We start from the raw sequence: 19,846 nt of genomic DNA, 5'->3' as shown, positions 1-19,846 counted from the left end.
CAAAGACAGCCAGTCCCCAGCTCCTCTCTGTATCATATAATACAGCCAGGTGGAAACTACACCTCATGTGTGGAAGATTAATGCTGAAAAGCTGCTGTGATGTAATGTTAGGCTGTCCTCAGAGCAGCAAGCCCTATCGGGAACATAGCAGTGGCCATGCTGGCTGTGGCCATGCCCTGCTGCCTGGGAGGTGCTGCAAAGGTTTTAAATAACGCTGCATGGGGAAGAGCTGTAACGAAGGCATCTTCAGGAGTCAGGTGAATGGGAAGCTGCATAAACCAACAGGGAGTGTAATCCCAGGGGAAGGCTATGTTAACCAGAGGACAGGTTTCCTTTGGCAGGAAGAGAGAGAGAAATTCCAGCAGACTTGTAAAGTCTCTGCGCAAATTGGTGAGGGGGAGGAACAGCAGCTCTCACCTCTCTCTCTGTCATGTACAATACTCCAGAAAAGCATGGGTTGATTAAAAAAAAAAAAAAATCGAGAAAAGCCACCAAGTAGGCAAACCGTCTATGTTTTATCAGCTACTGTATTGTAACTTGCAGATGGTTTGCTCATAGACAGAAATTCTCCCTCCTTGACCTTTATGTAAGCATTTTCATAACACAATAATTGTAGTTTAAGAACAGTCCAGACAAATAAAGTACCAAAGACTATTTCTTTTTATTAATCTGAAGATCATTTTAAACACAGAGAAAACGTTATGTAAAAGTTTTGCTATGGAAAGGTTCTAACTTCTACTTCCAAAAGTATGTGCTGAATACAGGATGTGCTCCCCAAACCCTGTCTGTCCTCCCTTACAATAGAGAATGAGACCATTTGGATAGGAAATCTATGTAGGAAAATATGAGTATTTGTCATATTCAAAAGTTCTTCATCAAAACCAAATTTTTTTCCTATCTGTAATTACACAGCTAATGAAAAAAAAAAAAACCAAAAAACCCACAATACTTCAATCACCAGCTCTAGGAAACTTTCTAATATCATTCTAAATAAGAACATGTTTTTTCATCACATCAAAGTATTCTTCCCTTTTAAGGCATTGGAAGAGGCTGTCCTGTCCTCCTAAATAAACCATTCCTTTCATCACATTTCAAAATTTAATGACTCAGGGGAATCAGAAACACTAAAATATGTGTCAATGTTTTGGAGAGAAACAACATTCATTAGAAATGACAAACATGATTGTATAGACAAATTGAGTACCAATACTGCACACTCTATTTCCCCAGTTAAAAATATACATATAAGATAAAGGTGCATGATTTCAGATATGTGTTTACCACCTCTATCTCATACAAAGAAATGGATATGCAGGTCCATTTGCTTACACACATTTATAGCCCCATGTTCTTTCATATATTAAAAGAATAGAGCAGTGCTTTTCCACAAGCAAAGTTTGTTCCTTGTTCCCCCTCTTCAAGCTCCTCTTGCTCTTATTTACCTTTCTGATATTCCTTCTTAATGTAATCCTTTTACTCAAAATATCCACTGTAGCAGGAGGAAGGCCTGCAAGGAAAAACAGTGAGTCCTATTAGTTCATTTATCTGGTTTATGTGAGGATTTAAACATCTGCAAGGAGGAATAATTTCCATGCCTTGTATAAATCACTGAGAAAAAAATGTTGTATTTAAAGGTGTGTATTATTATCCATAATCTGAAAATTCCAATTTCTTGAAAAACCAGAAGGAAGAGATTTTCATGCTTTGCATTGATGACTTAAGCAAAATTCACATAGAGCTAGTAGAAAATCAAGCTCAAATTCCATCAAATTAAATAAAAGGTTTCTTTTATATATATTTTTTTTAACTGGGAATAATCAGCATTTTACTTAACAGGAATTTATGCTAACAGTTTACTGTGTATGCCAGAGTGCAGCCTTTCAAGAGCTATAACCATCTCATTCAGGAGATACACAGAGCTCCCTGAAATCATCTGAAGTATTTAAAATAGAGACAATATCAATAAAGAATTATTCCATGTCATGTAAAAAAAATCCTGCAAACAAACTCTTAGGTTTGTATTTTTTACCCCTATTAGATCACATTTATAAATAAAATTCTATGGACCTGAAAGCATAATGACATTTTATGTGTTTTCTTTTTGAGGCTTTAACACTATTACACACAATAGCCTAGAGATGTGAAGGCTGACGAGAAGACTTGTTATTTCTCCTAATAGGTAAACCTGGCAATAGGTTAAATTAATCCTTGCATTTCCCAGGAACTGAAGAATTTAAGGTTTGCTGGAACTCTGAAGAGAGCCAGAAAATGGTAACATCGATTTTCTCTTTTCTCTCCATCCACGGAGGATGATAAATAGTAAAACCTTTCAAGAATTTAGGAGATATTGAACAGAGGAGTGTTTCATGGTTATAAGCCCACCCCCTCCCCAAATATCCACTGTTGTGCATTTTCCTGCCTGAGGAGAAGAAGGGAGACTAATTTCAGCTGCAGCCACCAGTATATAACAGTGAAACCTTGCACACCCTCTCTGCTGTATTTCCTTTACTGTACTGCAAAGCTTAATGTAAAGAAAAGAGTCATTTAAGTTAGCTTGGTATGCTGCTAAAGTTTTCCTGACAATGCAAGCAAAAGAAAGTTCTTACTTCTTTTTGACAGTTGGTGATTCTGCTACAATTGAGTGGAATTGCACAGGGCAAGAAGAGAAGGTAGCCTTGCCTATAATTCTTAAGCCATGCTCTGAGCTACAAAGGTGCTCCGTGTGAAAGTAGCAAGATTTTGTGTATGTTTTAATAATAGGTGGAACTAGGCAGCCTGCATGTAGGAATACCTACCAGCTCCACTTGCAATAAAGCAAGCAGATCTTATATGATGATACCCAATTAAGGATTTCAAGCACTCTATCAAGTTAGGATAATTAGGACAATCTGGAGATGAGAAAATACTGCAGAAAGGTTTACTGAAGTAAAAAAAAAAAAAAAAAAAAAAAAAAAAAAAAAAAAAAAAAGCTCCAGCAGTAACAGCATTACAGAGAGAACTAAAGTCTCCCAGCTACAACTATGACTGTCTGCTATTATCTCTAATCAAGGTCAGACAATAGTAGAGAAAGAACTACTCTGCTTTTACATGGTAGTTCCAGGTTCTTGTTACCCTGACAATTAACAAAAGCCCTTTCTACTATGCTTCGAGCTGCTGTTTCCACGTAGTTTTAATTCTTCCAGGTAAGCGTTGTATCAACCCTTTAATAGGACTCGATGATTTTAGTGCTATTGTTGTCAGTTGTATTGAAACCTAACAGTGTTTATTATCTGATAAAGCCGTTCATTGTTTCATGCTAATGAGAAACACCTACAGGAAGAGAGAAGTGAGAGGAAAAAACCTCTCCAAATTCTACTTCGAAGCAAAGTCTGTGCAGTTTCTCCAGCTTCATGACAATTAGCTGCATTTAGAAAACTGGGTATGATGCCCAGAGAAATCACTCTGAGGTGATAGAAAGACATGTTGAATTCTTATATTCAAAAAACAAAGGAAGCTGGGATACAACAAGCCTATCATTTGCAATATCACCTTGTCATCCCTGTAATATACATAGCTCAAAACAAAACTGTAAGTCTGTATATACAAAACCAGTTGTGATTCCTCTCAATTTTTCATTTTTATAATATCAGTGTAGCTCAGAGTTATGACTCAAGTCAATTCAGTGGTTGTATTTCAGATTCCTGTTAGTGTTATGGATGTGTTAACCATTATAAAAGAAGGAACACAATAGCTTAGGTTAGAGACTTAAAACTTAGATACTTAAAACTTTGGTGCTGGATGTTGCACTGGATTTTTGCTACTCAAGATACAGATATTTTTGAATAACTAAGTACAGATATGGTTTGAACTGACTATAGCTGACCAAGAGGAGAGCAATTGTTCTTTTATCTTCACATATACATTAAACTAACCCTTAATTAGATATCTTCAAGAGCACCATAATATTTGTAAGCATATATAGTCATATTCAGCTGTACAAATTGACTTTGACTCATACTAGAGGAGTTTAATATTTAGACAATTGTTCTAGCGATGCCTTTCACAGCTGTAGAAAGAATAAAATATTTCAACAAACTACTTTTATTTTTTTCTGAATAATTAGGTCATAAAGAATTATTAACTTTAAACACACTGTATCTCTCCACTGTAGTTGCCACTCCTTTTTAAAAACAAAGGCTTTTTACAGTGAACCTATATTTCTAAAGCAAAATTTGTCTTCAAAATACTTAGGAATGCTATCGTCTTCCAACAACATGTATTTCTTTAAATGAAATGAAAATCAACCCAGGTTTAGGCTGTAATACCACTGAAGACAGCACCTGAATGCTCTGTGGTACATCCTAATTAGTCAATGTAACCTGTAATGCGATTCAGACCAAGGTAAATTAGGTGCCATAGTTTCTGTTTGTTCTAGATTCATGAAATCTCTGAAAACTTATTTCCCCTGCTAATGAGCTAATGAACTTTGCTTCATCATAAATCTCAGACTGAATGTGCTTTATTTTGAATTACTTCCGTATTCACCAAAGACAGTTTAGGAGTACAGTTTTATCTTTTTTCTTCTTTGGGAAAGCAGGGAGTGACTGATGATCTCGTTAGAAATTATTTCTTTACTTAACAACACATCAAACAGTCACAGAGGTATCAGGCTTTAGCAACAAATTACTCTGGAGCAAATTTCAAGGGGGGAAAAACAAAGGAGACAGGATAAATAACAAGAGCTAAGAGCCCAAGCACTTTAAATGGGTAGCTTAGAAACAAAAGCAATTAGGCTTCTAAAGGTACCTCTGTCTCCTCAAGTTCTTGAATTTGCTGTTTGCTGAATGAACTGTACTGGTATGAGGAGATTTAGCTAGGTGTTCAGAGGTCCCAATGCACCGAGGTATTTACACAGAACACTGCAAGGTTAGGCTGAGAAAAGTCTGACAATACATTTATCTATACAGAGAAATGTCCATTCGTATTTGTTGACCTTGTTTCAAATTGTGGATAATTGTCTTTCTTTTTCGTTTTATTAGTTGTGATTTTCAGAAAAACATAAGCTAATTAAAAATACAAGACTGTATTTGGATCAACTGAAAGGCTCCCGGTATGATTAATAGCAGGCTTAATTCTATTGATAAATAAGCAGTGAAGGAGAGAATTAGCAACTTGTAGCAGGATTTCCAGTCATATGGAAGCTAAACTAGGAGCTCCTGTGGCAGCTAGAGATACATAGCTTGTCTGTTTAACTGCAGTGGCACCCATGAAATGCTATTATCGTAGTGTTTTGCTACCATCTCATTGGCTTCTGGCCTCTGGTTCACATTTCTCTCATTTGGACTTGTCCCTGTCTTCTGCTGAACATTAATTACCAGGTAATTTAAGAGGCTCCCTGATGACATCTGTGATGTGAACCTGGTGTCTTACCCTCCATATCTACTGCAGGGGGAACTTAGGTTGAGGGTCCATGGCAGGGTGCCTTCAAAGAGCTAAGCATAAAAGACTTTACCATCAAATTTCCAACACAACAAATTACTGCAGATGTTTAAGATGCCCTCTGAAGTCCGGAGGCTCTGGAGATAAAGCATCTTGTGGTGGGCTCAACTAGCACTTTCTAGGTGGAAGTACAACTGCTTGGTAAATGTCTCACAGAGGATGAGCTATGGCATGCACCGACCTCTGTGTCGAGAAGGGCAAGTCATGTGTTGTGGACACCTACAAATCTTGAGGCTGTCCTTGCTACCCTAACGAAGGTTCAGCAACTGGGCTGAGGACCATCCTGTCCCCAGGCCTGCCCTGCGCTGGTTGTGAGGAGCCCCGCTGGCTGCATCTCCCTGACCTCCTCCCTGTCAGTGCCCCAAGGCCACCTCTGCTCCTGAAGAGCCAGCTCTGGCCCTGCAGGCTCGCCTTAGTCAAACTTTTTTCTGAATGATTTTATTTTGTATGAAGAATTTGCTTAAACTCAAACCTATGCCTAATCAAGATAAACCCCTAATCATTTTAAACTTGAAAAGGTGCTTTTAAATGGACCTCTAAGGTATCTACAGGGGGGCTGGATTCATGTAAAATTGGTTAAATTAAATCTGCACAGACAAAGCTTAATATCAAACTAGTTTTTGTCCCTATAAAATACTAAGCAGATGATTTGTTCTAAAACACTCTGTTTTTATTTTTAATTCTCAATTATGTTATCTGTTGGTTCACTGTTTGAGCAAAGTTTAAAGCATTTGGTAACAACAAAGGTTTCTGTTAACAAAAAGACATTTCTTTAAGATTTCTTGAGAGATTTTTTTATAAGTTAAACTGTATTCAACATTTGATGAGTCTTCATGTGAGGCTGGATATTTATCATCATCAAAGTATTCTTCAAAATCACCAAAGGCAGTCAATTCTTTAAAGACGAAACCACCACCTGCTTTGATGCTCTATATGTTTCCCAGGGGTTTGGATCCACCCTGAAGTCATTCCTAATGTTTTACTTAGAGGAGTGTAGTCTGAGAACCAAGGCATTCTGTTTCTAAACCTGCTTTCTCTTCATTCACCTACAAGGGTCTCCAATTTTTGCTGTCATCCTCAAAAATCACTGAAATAGCAAAAAAAAAAAAAAAAAAAAAATAAAAAAAAAGAAGCAGGCTAATTCTTCTTGGGTAATTTTTATCATCCTTGTCTTACCCTTAGATAGGATTGTGAGAGAAAAAGAAATAGAAAGTCATAATTATATACATTTTTCATATATTTTATGTATAGTACCTTTTAACCTGAAAAACTGCAGAGCATGTTGCCAGCTAAGACAACCACAAATAGGATGGAATGATTCTGCTACCATTGCTCTCATGGGAGCAGGACTTTTCTTTTCTAACCAGGGTTAGAAAGAGAGTCTGAAAGCGATAACTTTAAATGCCTGCAGGCTGCCCAACTTAGGACAAAATCACACTTGAGAATTGTTCATAGTTTGGTGTTTGCAGACTCTCTCCTTAGACTACCAGGCTTATTTGTTGTCAGGTTGCTTCCTTATTACTGATTAGGGAAACTAATGCTGGAATGGACGTGCTTCCTGTTGCTCTTGCTTACAAATAGGATCTAGCAAGAACCAAAGTGAGAGAAAACCAGTCTCCAGGTGAACACCTTTCTCCTGGCCCAGAAAAATGAGCTTTCTGGCTTGGAAAAAGAGATGAGAATACCAAAATCACATTCATTTTGCCTCCTGACATCCAGATTACCTTCAAAGCCACCTTAGTGTTTTCTGATGACTTTATAAAGCCTCATAGCTAGGTCTTAAAAGCTCTGTGAGAGGACAGAGCAGAATATATGTTTGGCAACACAGTACTTATTCAAAGATGCAAACATCCTGCACCAGATTGTCATTAAATAAATCTGAACGAAATGAAAATCAGCTGCAATGACTGCCTCGGTTGTTTAGTGGAGAGGATGGTCACAGTACGAAGCTATGCCAGAGTAGCAGAAAGAACTCAGTTTTTAAAGATGCAAGTTAGGATACAACGATTGCTTTGAAACTTCTGTTTTTAAGAAGTTCCATTTCCAACTGGTTTTTAGGTCATTTCTCTCTCTAGTTTTAGATCCAGAGTGAAACCACAAAAAAAAGGCATTTTTTATTCACATACGAATAAATATATAAGACCAAGTAAAATACCAGCCAGAAATAATCATGCAACTATTTGATTTTCTGCCTTGAACCAGAAATGTCAGAAAAAATAATATTGTGCCAACTGGAAATTATATTTTTCCCCACTGAAACAAACAAATAAAATAATAACGTCAGGATATACAAAACATTTTGTCTAGTTTTGGGGTGTTTTTGCACTTAAATATTAAATCAAGTCAAATTTCTAAGTGAAACAAAAGTCGATGATTCATTTAGAATGCAAAATATTTTGATTATTTTAAACATATTCCCCATGCTGGGCCTGATATAACAGCAAAGTCAATGTGAATTTGCAAGCAATTTAACAAGCAATGTAGCAAACATCGAGTTTAAAAACTCCTAGCAATCTATTTGACTGTTTTGGTTGCCCACATCTAAAAAATAGTTTCTGTGCCTTGATCTAGAATATAATATACTGTGACATATAATTCATAATTGCTTTGAAGTGTCTGAACAGACCAACATGAGTGAAACATTGAAAACAGAATCCACAGCCAAATTTGTGACTGATTTGGCACCAAAATACTATTTTTTTTATGCATTTGGTTGCCAAGGACATTTTGAGGATCTGTTCCAAATCACATTAAGATGTGACATTTTGTACTGCATGTATTGTTAAACTGTGTATTTTCATTCGTGTGTATTATCGGTATAGCATGCTTGATATCATCAAGAAAAGGGTGATACAGACATTAGTTAGACAGCATGGTATCCAGCAAAGGCTCCTGTTACAGAACTGAATCGAACATGAATTGCCAGATATTTAGCTTAACAGGCTACTCTAAACTATGCCCCCTTGAATTCAGCAGATAAATGACTGCAACTTAAATTATAATTGTGCATTTAGTTCTTTCAGACTGGAAATTAGTTAGTCACATAACATATGTCTACTCCGTGCGCCGCATCGGAAAGACCAGAGCCAGCTCTGAATGTGCGGATAGGTCTCCACAGCCCGTCCCACCACAGGGGGATAATATTCCAGCTCAGGTGCTGGCAGCAGCCATGTCGCTGGACCAGCACGGAGGGGCTGAGTAGCCTCAGCCAGGCAGGCTGAGCACCACATGGAGGACCATATGGAGGACCAGTCTCCTTGTTTGGACTTAACCTTTACATGGCACTTCATGGTTGCTATGGATGTTTTCTTCTTCAGATATGTATTTCCTTCTTAGAATTTACAGGCTGTTGAGAATTAGATTTGGAGCAACAGTGCTCTTCACTTTGTAATAGAAATAACTAGAGCCGTGGTTTGGATATATATGAAAACACTGAACTTAAGGAAAACAAGACAGCTGTGGCACGAAAATTGACTACAGGCTCTTCACTGAAAAACAAATTTTGACAGATAAAGCTTTTATAGAACTTTTCTCTCTAAAAACTTTATATGTTAAATTTGAAATATTTTGCAGTCTAATGTAAAATAACTATTAGAGTGGGAAGAGCTCTACAGCAACCGCTCATGACTGAATGTCTGTAGAAGTGGTACCTCCACAGGTTAGTTCTTCCTAATCTTCATAGGAGTGGCCAGGATAAGTGAAGGGCACATCTACCGTAACAGAGCACAAAACCTGGGTTTTGCTCCACTGCCAAAAGTCCATCTGCAGGTAGTTCAGGCATTGGAGACTGTGTGTGGTACTGTTCTCAAATTTTCTGAATATTTAAGATGGATATTTAGATGTAATATTTAAGATAGCCCCAGGTCATTCTACAGTCAAACTCCTTTGGTCCATTATTTTTTGAGGTTTATTGCTTGTTTATTCTTTCTTCAAAAAGGTGATATTTGTGGTGATTTAGCAATTCACTAAAAAGAAAAGATAGTATCAGAATTTCACAGCAAGTAATTATATTGAAAGTACAGAACCAGCACATGCCGGATTCAGGCCTTATCAATTTCTTGGTTTAACTAAGAATACAGTTTTAAATTGGCTTTGTTAAACCAATTAAAAAGAATGATGTGAGCATTCATGATTCAACTTTTAACCCTTATTTATATGGATATAGTTCAATTAAGTAAAGCCTCAACTTACGCCAAAATAATATGCATCTAAGTTAAAATTCTTTAAGAGGAATAGCATTGTGTTTTTAGCATCCTTTTCCCTATACAAAACACTGAATGAATTTAAATGTAAACTAAAGCAAGTTTGAATTATAAAAAAGGAATAAAATATATTGGTAATTAGACCTCATTGGTTCAATTCTCATGGAATTGAGAGCATCTCTATCTTTTCAGTAGCTAAAGAGTCAGGACTTTCCAGTATTGCAGCATACTGGGCAGCTAGAGCAGATCTGGGACCAAAACATGCTGTTGTTTGGCTGTGCCTCCTACCTGCAGATGGTGCTTTGGCAGCTGAGCAAAACTCAAGGTTTGAGCTCTGTTGTGTTGGATGAGCACTTCACTTATCCTGGCCACTCCTATAAAGATTAAAAAAAATTAAGACATCCCAAAGTTAATTTGGGTTATCAAACTTAACTTGCCACTGCTTTTTTTCTTTTTTGTGTATGTTGGACATAGTCATATGTGTGTTTAGTATCTAGAGCAGAGCAGCCACTAGGATCTCAGTCACCATTTCCAAGCTACTACATTGTACAAAATGTTATCTTCGGGAACGATCATCTTATAAAAGCAGTACACATGCATGCACACTCTGTGGATTGTCACAATTTCTTTGTGCTCTTACACAGATGATAAAATCCAAAAATTCTGGTGCTCCTTACATTTCAAAAATTTGCACTGTTTTAAGTGTGTTCATATTTAACTGAATGTAAATATACTCAGTTTTCAAACAGGTATTCTTATATTACTGTAAAAGAATAAACTATACCATGAAATTTCTAAATAGAAGCTATATGAAATGGAAAAAAAGCAGCAAAAAAAAAGGAGCAGAGTTCACCATCTTTTCCATGCACATGAAATCCTTAGTGAGGTATATGGATAGCTGTGTACACGGACATGTCTTCCATCAGTTTGTATTGTCCAGTGTGTATATATCCATGTGCATTTATATGCATGTGAGTGCTTGTTTGCAGATGCGTGATTTTCTTGGTCAGACATGAAATGGATAATTGGGTGAAAGAAGTTTTGATCCATACTCTACTGCTAGCTTGAAAGTTTTGGAAAGATGCTCTATCTGCAATTTGGGTAAAATTTAATAATATTTACCTATTAAATAGACGGGAAGGATATTCTGTGAAACTGTCCCTTCCCACCACAGGGGAGGTGATATTCAGCACCGATGGTTGTAAGGGTGGACTCCAGGTCTTGCCTCACAGACACATGGTTTCTTTTACACAGAGTTTTCATAGAGTCTGACTAAATCATGTCCTGAATTCACTTAGTGTTGAACTATATGACAGGAACTGTTGACTATATGACAGCATTAAATTAATTACTGGTTGCCAACATCTTTGAGATTCTTGCATGAAAATCACCATCATCACAAGTGTGATACATAGGTTCAATAGGAATTTTTGGGAACATTGTTCATCACACTTACACTCATTAAGAGAAAAAATAATTTAAGAAAATACCTCTAATATTCACTTAAAATTAATTTTTCTTCATAGATGGTCTTCCCAGAGAAAATGCTTTCTCTAACATTTGCAGAAAGCAAAAAGTAAGAAGGTGCAAATACAGATAAGGTTTGTTTTAATTTGAGCCAATATTTGCAGAACATTTTCAGAGATACTCAGCTCTACAGAAAAGGTTTGGCTTCTAAAAATGGTTGCAGATGCAGGTGAATTCTTATTTTATCCAAATTATCCATCCTATCATGGACAAAATGATGTATGGACAGTGTTGCTTTCCTAAAGTACCAGAGCTGAGGTGATAAAAAGAGAAAAGGAAAGTAATAGCAGGTGTGAGAAACAAATTCAAGCTGTTGCCAAGACTACCTAAAGGATTCTTATTCTACGCTTCTGAGGAGGATCTCTTTCATAGCCACAGAAAGCACAATAAACAATTGGCAGTGCTTTTGTAAGGACTGCTTATCTCTTGCACCAGCCACTTAATTCCTTTAAATACTGGAAATGGGCTTCCTCTTCTCAGCCTGGGAAAAGGCAAAATCTGACTATTAACCTATTGTCTTCCCTGAGGATCAAAGGAGGTATCAGAGTTTTACAAGTGATGGTAGCAGCTTTGTCTCATTTCAGCAGCTACAGTATGTGTATCTAAAGGCAAGGCACGGCAGATATAAGTACAGCTAATCTTTTACGTAACACGCCCGGAGTAAGCATACAGCATGCAGAGTCAAAAAGTTTTCTTTCACAGCTTGCTCTAGGAAGGTTGTTCCAGTTCTAGTGCATGGCTTATTACCTACGTAAGGACTGACTGTGCAATCCGAGAACATTCATATCTTTTAACACACGCATAGATTATGATCTCAATTACACTAGTGGGAGCTAATGAATTAGTTACTCTGCGTGTGCTTCACTTTAGCTGGAATCAAAATTATACTCACAGTGCCATAATCAATTTATCCTAAACCAGTCTATGCTAATGAACATAATGAGTGCTGAAAAATCTGTAGGTAGGAAAAGAGTTTAGGTAACTATAGACTGTATAAATTATTACTTCAGTCCTGCAGTGAAAGGATCCTGTAGGAAGAGATTTCTTTATAGGTCCTTTTCAGAATACTTTCCTGTTTCTCATGCGTATGCATTTACAGTCGTGCCCAGTTCCAGGCCCCAGCAGAGTAGAAAGGGGCTGGTCAAGAGAGTCAAGATCTGCAATACTGTAATATCTGTAATACTGTAATATCTGCAATGATATCTGTAATACTGTAGAGTTCAGCTGGACTTCAATGATACCAAATTACTGAGTAACTAAGCTAAAAGTAAGTAAAACTTCCTTGCTTTTAGTCTTTTCCTTTCGGTTTCAAAACACATCTCAATTATTTCTCTGTGCACTCAGTAATATATAGAAGGATAATATAGAGATATTATTAGTCCAAATACTTGTGTTGTTTGAAAATAAATCTAAAGAAGCCAAATCAAACATCCATAGTACTGGAAACCTGTCTTTTGGAAGCTGGAATAATACAGAAAGGCAAAGATAATACAGTATAATAAATAGAGAAATAATGCAATATAATAAGACATAAATACTTATCAGCTGTGGTAAGTATTTTAACATCACTAAGCTATCTTAAAGAAGAAATTGTGCAGTGTAGCCCCTCCAGGCCTAAGGAGCTGGCTGGCTACCAGAGTCATGTGGGAGAGACTAGGAATGCAAGTGGATGCTTTTTTGGTACAGTTCTGTTTACATAACAATGAATGTCTAAAGCATCTTATTTTCTAGAATTAATCAGGAGAAGTTTGCTTCAAGGCTGTTTTGAACTACAGCTGTGCCCAGGACCCCGCTCTCTTGATTTTTCTCAGGGTCTCACAGTGACCTGTGTTCCTCTAAGGCTTAGTTTTTGCTTTTTTTGCACATTTATGTAGAATATTTGCTGTTTCTTTCTCACATACACAGACTTACAACTAACTCAAATCTCCCTTTATTTGGGAAACCCCTTGGTCAACACAACTCAGCCCAGTTCAGGCCCAGATTTTAGTCAGTTAGTATTTTCCCACTATCTCTAATCAAGAGGATATTTGTGTGCTCACTCATATATCCCTCACAGTAGCTGTCTCTCCCAGCAAATTCTCTCAAGCAGTGGGACTCATCAGTCCTCAGCATGAACTAAGATTTTTCCATTAAGTTGCAATGTGGGAAATTTCTTTTAATTATAAGGAAACAAATTTTTACCCATTAGGGTGATCAAAAACTGGACTGTGCACTCATGAAGGCTGTGAAATCTCCATCCTCTGAGATACTCAGGGTCTTGACTGGACAAGACCCTGAATAGCCTGATTTTATCTGAGCTGCTCTGAGTAGGAGGTTGGAGCAGAAAACTCTAGAGATTCCTGCCGGTCTACACAGTTCAGTGATTCTGGGGTTACAAATGGGTAAACTGGAAGCATACATGTCAAATAATGTCAGTGACAACTAGGACAAAAGGTATTTAGAGAAAAAAAATGCAATTTTTTTTTTAATGTTGATCCAGATTTTTCCCCAGGTAAGGAGTATTTTGTATTGCTAAGGCAAAGCAATCCAGAAGGATCAGCCCCACCACAAAAGGGTTACTGTAGTGACAATCGGTACGGTTATTCGCTCTCCAAATCCGAGATGGGAAACATTTATGAATAGATCTTGCTACTAGGTTGGTGACCTAACTTTTTCCTGTGGCATCTCAATGCCATTCGTAGCCAAAACAATTTAGGAGAATCCGTATGGTATATTCCTTTGACTGAGGAGTCAGAGCAGCCCACCTGTGGCTTATGATCTGGGACTCTTTTGCTGCCTAGCCTTTATATCCCCGAGTTTGCTCTGTGTGCTTATTGGTGATAGCCAAAGGTTAGGCAATTACTGTATTTAGCAGTAAGGATTCCTGCAAATTTGACAGAGCATCCTCTAATTTTTCGCCCATCTCCAAGATCGTTGTAGGCCAGAGGGAAAGTAGGGGAGAACAGTGCTGTGTCAGCATGGTTCAGGTCCTCAATCCCATCTCTGTAGAGTCCCTCAGGAAGATCACCCTAATACCCAGTATTACTCTGATCCAGTGATACATTAGACAGGACACTGATGTTTCCTAGCAGTGGATAGGGATAATGTTGGCATGATTTTTTTGCAGACACCAACAAATGGCAATTGTTGAGTATGGGGAATCAATGGCATACCCTCATCTCCTATAGCTACATCTCTCTGAAGTCAAAGTCCTGCTGAATGTGGAGCAGAGTTGGGGTTTATACAAGATGCATGTTCTGAAAATATTCACTCTTTATATATAAAACATAGGTGCTTGCTACTTTTTCAAGTCTGTCTTCAGATTGGCTGAGAATACTTATTATCAAAGCACAGAAAACAGTTTCAGCTCATTCTCATAAATATCTTCAGGTAACCAGCACAGCATGAATTTTGCCTATCAGGGATTGGACACTTGCTAAATAAAACAAAATGATAAAAAGTGGCCAAATAAATCTGAATTATGGTTAGTTATAGTTAGAATTTGGAGCACCAAGTAGGGGAATTCACTTGTTAAGTGTATGATCTACAGATCATTTGACTATGTTTTAGAAGAGAACTTTGTATAAACTACAAAGAAAATGCAAATGTATTGTTGTGTTCAGTGCAGGTAGTTATGTCCTATCTGCCGTATGTATATTACTCGTAAGCCACGGAAGAGAGTTTATTCACTATAGTTATGGCTTTTTGTTGTCTAAAAACTTTGCTTTGTTGTTCTATATGTCAAAGGAAGTTCTATAAAATAGGTATTCCAAAAGTAGACTTTTTATCATTATTATGTCTTTCTAAGCATTTTTAACTAATTGGTTACATGATTCATGACCTAATAAACACAAGTTTCATTTGGGTCATTTTTATTTTATATTTTCTACGTTCTGTGTTTTTTTCCTTTTTTTAATATTGAAAGCATCTCCTTTTCGGGAGAGATCCTCTTTAACTGGGAGTTTGCATAGGACTCCTATCTAAATAATTACATATACAATTAGTTCACTTTATGCATTATATGCCTATGTTTCCTAATGAAAATAGTATTTCTGTGGAAATATGTTATGCTGTTGTACAGTTGTTCTTTATTGAAGAAACCTTCTGTGTGCAATCTATATAGAGGGGAGACAGACCAGAAAAATGCTTTTTAGCATTTTGCACATCAGCAGTTACCCAGCATCAGTTTGATTCTTTCCTCCACATGTTGAAACACAGCTCAGAGCATTAAACCCATTCTCCAGTGATTGGGACAAAAGTAGGTTAGTAGAGTGGGTTGCTAGGAGACCAGTGTCAGCGTCATATATGACCTTGCAGGGCATAAAGAAACTGTATGGATTTATTGAGCTCTGTGGCACATTGTCTAAGTCCTCTGCTTGGCTGTCTTACTCCATTTCCATCTGCCTTAGTGCGCTCGCTCTCCCTCGCGCACAGACGCACATGCCCTGCTCCCCCGGAGCAGCCATGCACATGGAGATGCACCTTTGCTTCTCGAGGCTTCCTGAAGCCTCGCCGCTACTACGGTGTTGCATTAAGCTATGGTGTAGTCGCTTAGCTGGCTAGACACAGCAAAAGCAGCATCAGCAAAATCCCATCCTTTTAAAAGCCTGCTTCTTCATACTGTTGCTGTAAGAAATATAGGAATCAGTTCTACTGGGAACAGCATTATGAAAAATGTATAAATATCACAAAGTAATTTTGCTGTCACTTTCAAAATGTTTTCTCAAAGTTGCATCCACAGTTTTCACAGCTGAGGTGACTTAAGGTTAAACAGTCACGTACTGCGGGGAGCTGTGGCACTCCTGTCATCTTCCTGACTTTTTTTTTTTTCTTTTTTTTTTTGAAACAGCTGAAGGTAACAGGTAGAAAGAAAAAAACGAAAATGTGATACTCACACAAAGAGGTGAATTCAAAAAAAAATTCCCTTAAGATGTGCTAAACCTTCCTGTTAAGAGAATTTCTTTTCCTGTCAGGTGGATTTAGATGCTTACTACTGAATGCTATTGTTCTCATCACAAAAATAAAAAGGGCAGGTGGTGGTGGATGGATAATGAAATCCATGGGAAGTTTCATCAGTTTTTCTTAGCAGTTATACTTGACAGAAAATGATCATGAGGAAAAAAAAATATGAATTGAAATGTACTAGGTTGGGTGCTTGGATGCATCCCTTCCACAGATCAAAATGTACATGTGTCATTCTGTAGGATAGAGATACCTGTATAATACAAGAGATTTCTTTTAGGAAGGAAAGGACCACCTTCCCTGAGCAATCAAATTATCTCCACAGCTTTCCTCTGCCCTGGCAGGTCCCCAGCGGATGCGAGGGGATGAGCGGGATATTCCGTGAGTGCCGATAAACTCTGGCAGCATCAGGCCGGCTGAGAAAGTGCGTCCCAGCACAAAAGACCCTCCTACAGGCAATTCCTTGTCACTTGCCCTCTCACATTTAAATCTAGAGACTGCTTCCCAGAGCATCTCAGTCAACTGCAGCTGGCAGAGAGGTGCTCAGGCACCGTGGTGAGTACTGGAGCATAAAAATCCTAGATTACATGTGGCTCAGTGCTGCCAATAGACAAGGCTCCTAAATAATTTCCAGTAAAAAGTGAAAAAAATCAGGGTTTTTTTTGTTTTTGTTATTACCCCCTCTTACATTATAAAACATGGCTGAGAGATTTTCAAGCACAGAATTATTATAAAAATGACAGTAATGGGAGCAGTTTAGATAGTTCTATTCCTTCCATAAGGAGCTATTGAATTTTTACATGCGACAGGGACATGGACATGAGATCCAGGGAGCGCTCAGGTGCCTAATGTGCACTGTCGGCAGAATTTGGGTTCCAGAGACCACTCCAGCCCCTCCCCCACCCCACCGATCCCACTCCAACTCCTCGGGTAATTAGAAAAGCATCTGTGATGGTTTCAACCAGAAAACCTGCCTGGATGCTCACATATTTGCTATCGGGCTTCTCCTCAGGCATCTCCATCATCTCTGGTGGGTCTGAGGATCTCTTAGCAGTTCATCCTGTTGTGATTCACAAGCTACCCCTCTGCCACCTAAATCCCCTTAAGGGCCTAACCTGTGGGTAAATTCAGACCAAGCCCACCAACGACAAGCAGCACCAAACTTAGCAGACAGCAAAAGTATTGAGGACACATTCATGGTCATTGGTCTTGCTAGCTTTCCTGTACAATATCCTTGTGGTCATAAAATAAGGGACCAGGATTAAAATCCCTCCGCCACTGCTAAAGATCCAAGGGACAGCACCCATTAGTGCTGAACTGAACAATTTGGGTGGAAGCATCTTCCTCATTTCCTTTAAAGTGGAGCCATTTTGTGACCAGCGTGAGGACTGCAGGGCTGGGAGGACAATAAACAAATAAAAGATACGAGGGCTAATGAATAGAGCACCCTGACAAGGGTGCTTAGACTTGGCAGCTGAGCATCATGCTCCCAAGTCTTTTGGATAGTTGAACAAGGACTGTCCTAAGTTCTTCATGCATTTTACACTATTTAGACTGTTAGAATAATCTGGACCTACAGATGTGTAACGAGATATATGCAAATCATGGTTTATAGATATTTTTGGTAATCTGTGTTGGACTACGTCCACAGGTGGCAGAAAGTCTTTCATTCAATTTATATCTTGATAGCAGCTGACAGAGCCATTCAGAGCTTCTCAGCAGGGTAGACAAAATTATATTTTGAGAGCTTGAGGCTTGAGTGGGAGGAGACAGGAGGGAAAGAGGTAGCCTTAACGTAGAGATTTGAGTGAAAACCTTCTCATATCCCAACCTTGCAGTAATCACTGCAATCAGACCAGCTCTCCAGGGCTCGGACACCAGCCAAATCTAGAGTGTCCCACCTTGGAGCTTTGTGTCCTACACTGTTGCCTTCTTCTTCTGTGCCTTAAAAGCTGGGATTTCATTAGGTGTGTCACACTACAGTGATCCCCCAAACTTACCTGAAAATAAATGAATACTTATTTAAACAAGCTAGCAGAGAGAAAACTACACGTGTACATTTTGTTCAAATAGGGAAGGAAAAGTCAATATATGTGGGAAGAAGTAAACAAAAATCAGCCTGCAGAAATGCCAAGACTTTTGTTTTTCCACAATTTTAATTTCACTACTTACTTTAAAACCAACATTTTGATCTATGAACCTTTTTGAAACAAGAATTTCCTCTCCACAATGTTGTTCCTTATATGCAAAACAAAGAATTGTATTGTCCTCACAGTTAGACAATGCCCGGTCTGAGAATGTGCATAAACAGAAACATCTTAAAGGCAAAGTTGTGTTACTGCTGGTCTTCTTCAGGGCAATAAGAATGTGTGTGCTCTTGATTATCTCCTAAAGTAACCATTAAAAATAATAATCAGCAATATTTCCCTGTTACCTTGTTCAAATTAAAATTAATCTGAGGCTATGTCTACATTGGTAAGTTAGAACAGTGCCCATCAACACCATCGACTATGCTAAACTCCTGGAAAAGTTCCTGCTGTGCTCTGGACTGTGCCCACTGGCACGCACCAGTGCTCCTGGGCAATGCTCTGCATTTAGAGCATTGCGGGAGCATTACCAGGAAGGGGTCTGCATACAGCTACTCTATTTTAGAGGCTGCAGAGGTACAGAAATTGACTGTTCCATCACACCTGGGTATCAAGGATTGTTCCTAGACCCATTTATTTTACTATATTCATGTAGGGGTGAACAGACAGAAATTCAGCCTGGTGATTCTCTTTCCTAAGGGCTAATGTGAAGGCTGGTGCAGTCTTGCTCTAAAATAATGACTTTGGGCCTCTATTTCCAAGGCCTCAGTTTAGTAACCGTGGGCAAAAATTTGTGGATGTTGAACGCGGCAAGATTACGATATGGATGAGTACCTCGTTATTCGCTAGTATGGTTACTAAAACCAGTTGTCTTAATGATGCAGTTGGAAAACGTGATACCATGTATGGCCTAATATTCACTGAAGTGTAATACTGATTTTCATATGCACAGAGATCATGTTGGCCTGAAAACTCTGATACTTATTCAGACAAAAGATGGGCTTCCTTTAAATGGAAATGTCAGGAATTCAGAATTTTCAGTTTTCCTAAGAACAATTTTTTTCCTGGTAACTCATGTCTTTTCCATTGTGATGCTTTTCTCTCTTCTTTAAGCATCATGTCTCCTCTAAAAAAGTCCCAGATATCCTAAAAAATGCTACAAATGAATGTGAGCTTTAAAATAGAAGTACCCCAATAATTCATCTTAAAATACCTCTGCTTGATAAGCCAAGAGGAAAGGTTTGCTTCCTGCAAGCCTCTTTCTCCCAAAATACGCATTCCTGACGTGATCATCCACATGCCAAAACCTCTATACATTCAAATTACTGGATGAATAAGGCATATGTAGGAAAAGAAGATCTGAAGTTGCTATTGGTGAGAAGCAAACTCACTTGACTGACAGAGCTGGACCTCCAGCTGATTCCCAGGCAAACTCAGTGGTGCCAGGCTCCAAAGACCTGCTCCCTCCAACAGTTTACTAAGCCGTCATGGTGACACTACAGAGCTGTCACCAAGCCCATTGCACAGCCCCAGCCCATGAACCTCACTTGAGCTGCTCATCAGCTGCATATAGCTCAAAGTCTGCTTGCTGGCCACCCCTGAAGCATTTGA

The sequence above is a fragment of the Dromaius novaehollandiae genome, chromosome Z, assembly GCF_036370855.1.
Source record: "Dromaius novaehollandiae isolate bDroNov1 chromosome Z, bDroNov1.hap1, whole genome shotgun sequence".
Lineage (NCBI taxonomy): Eukaryota > Metazoa > Chordata > Aves > Casuariiformes > Dromaiidae > Dromaius > Dromaius novaehollandiae.
This window is presented reverse-complemented; position numbering follows the sequence as displayed.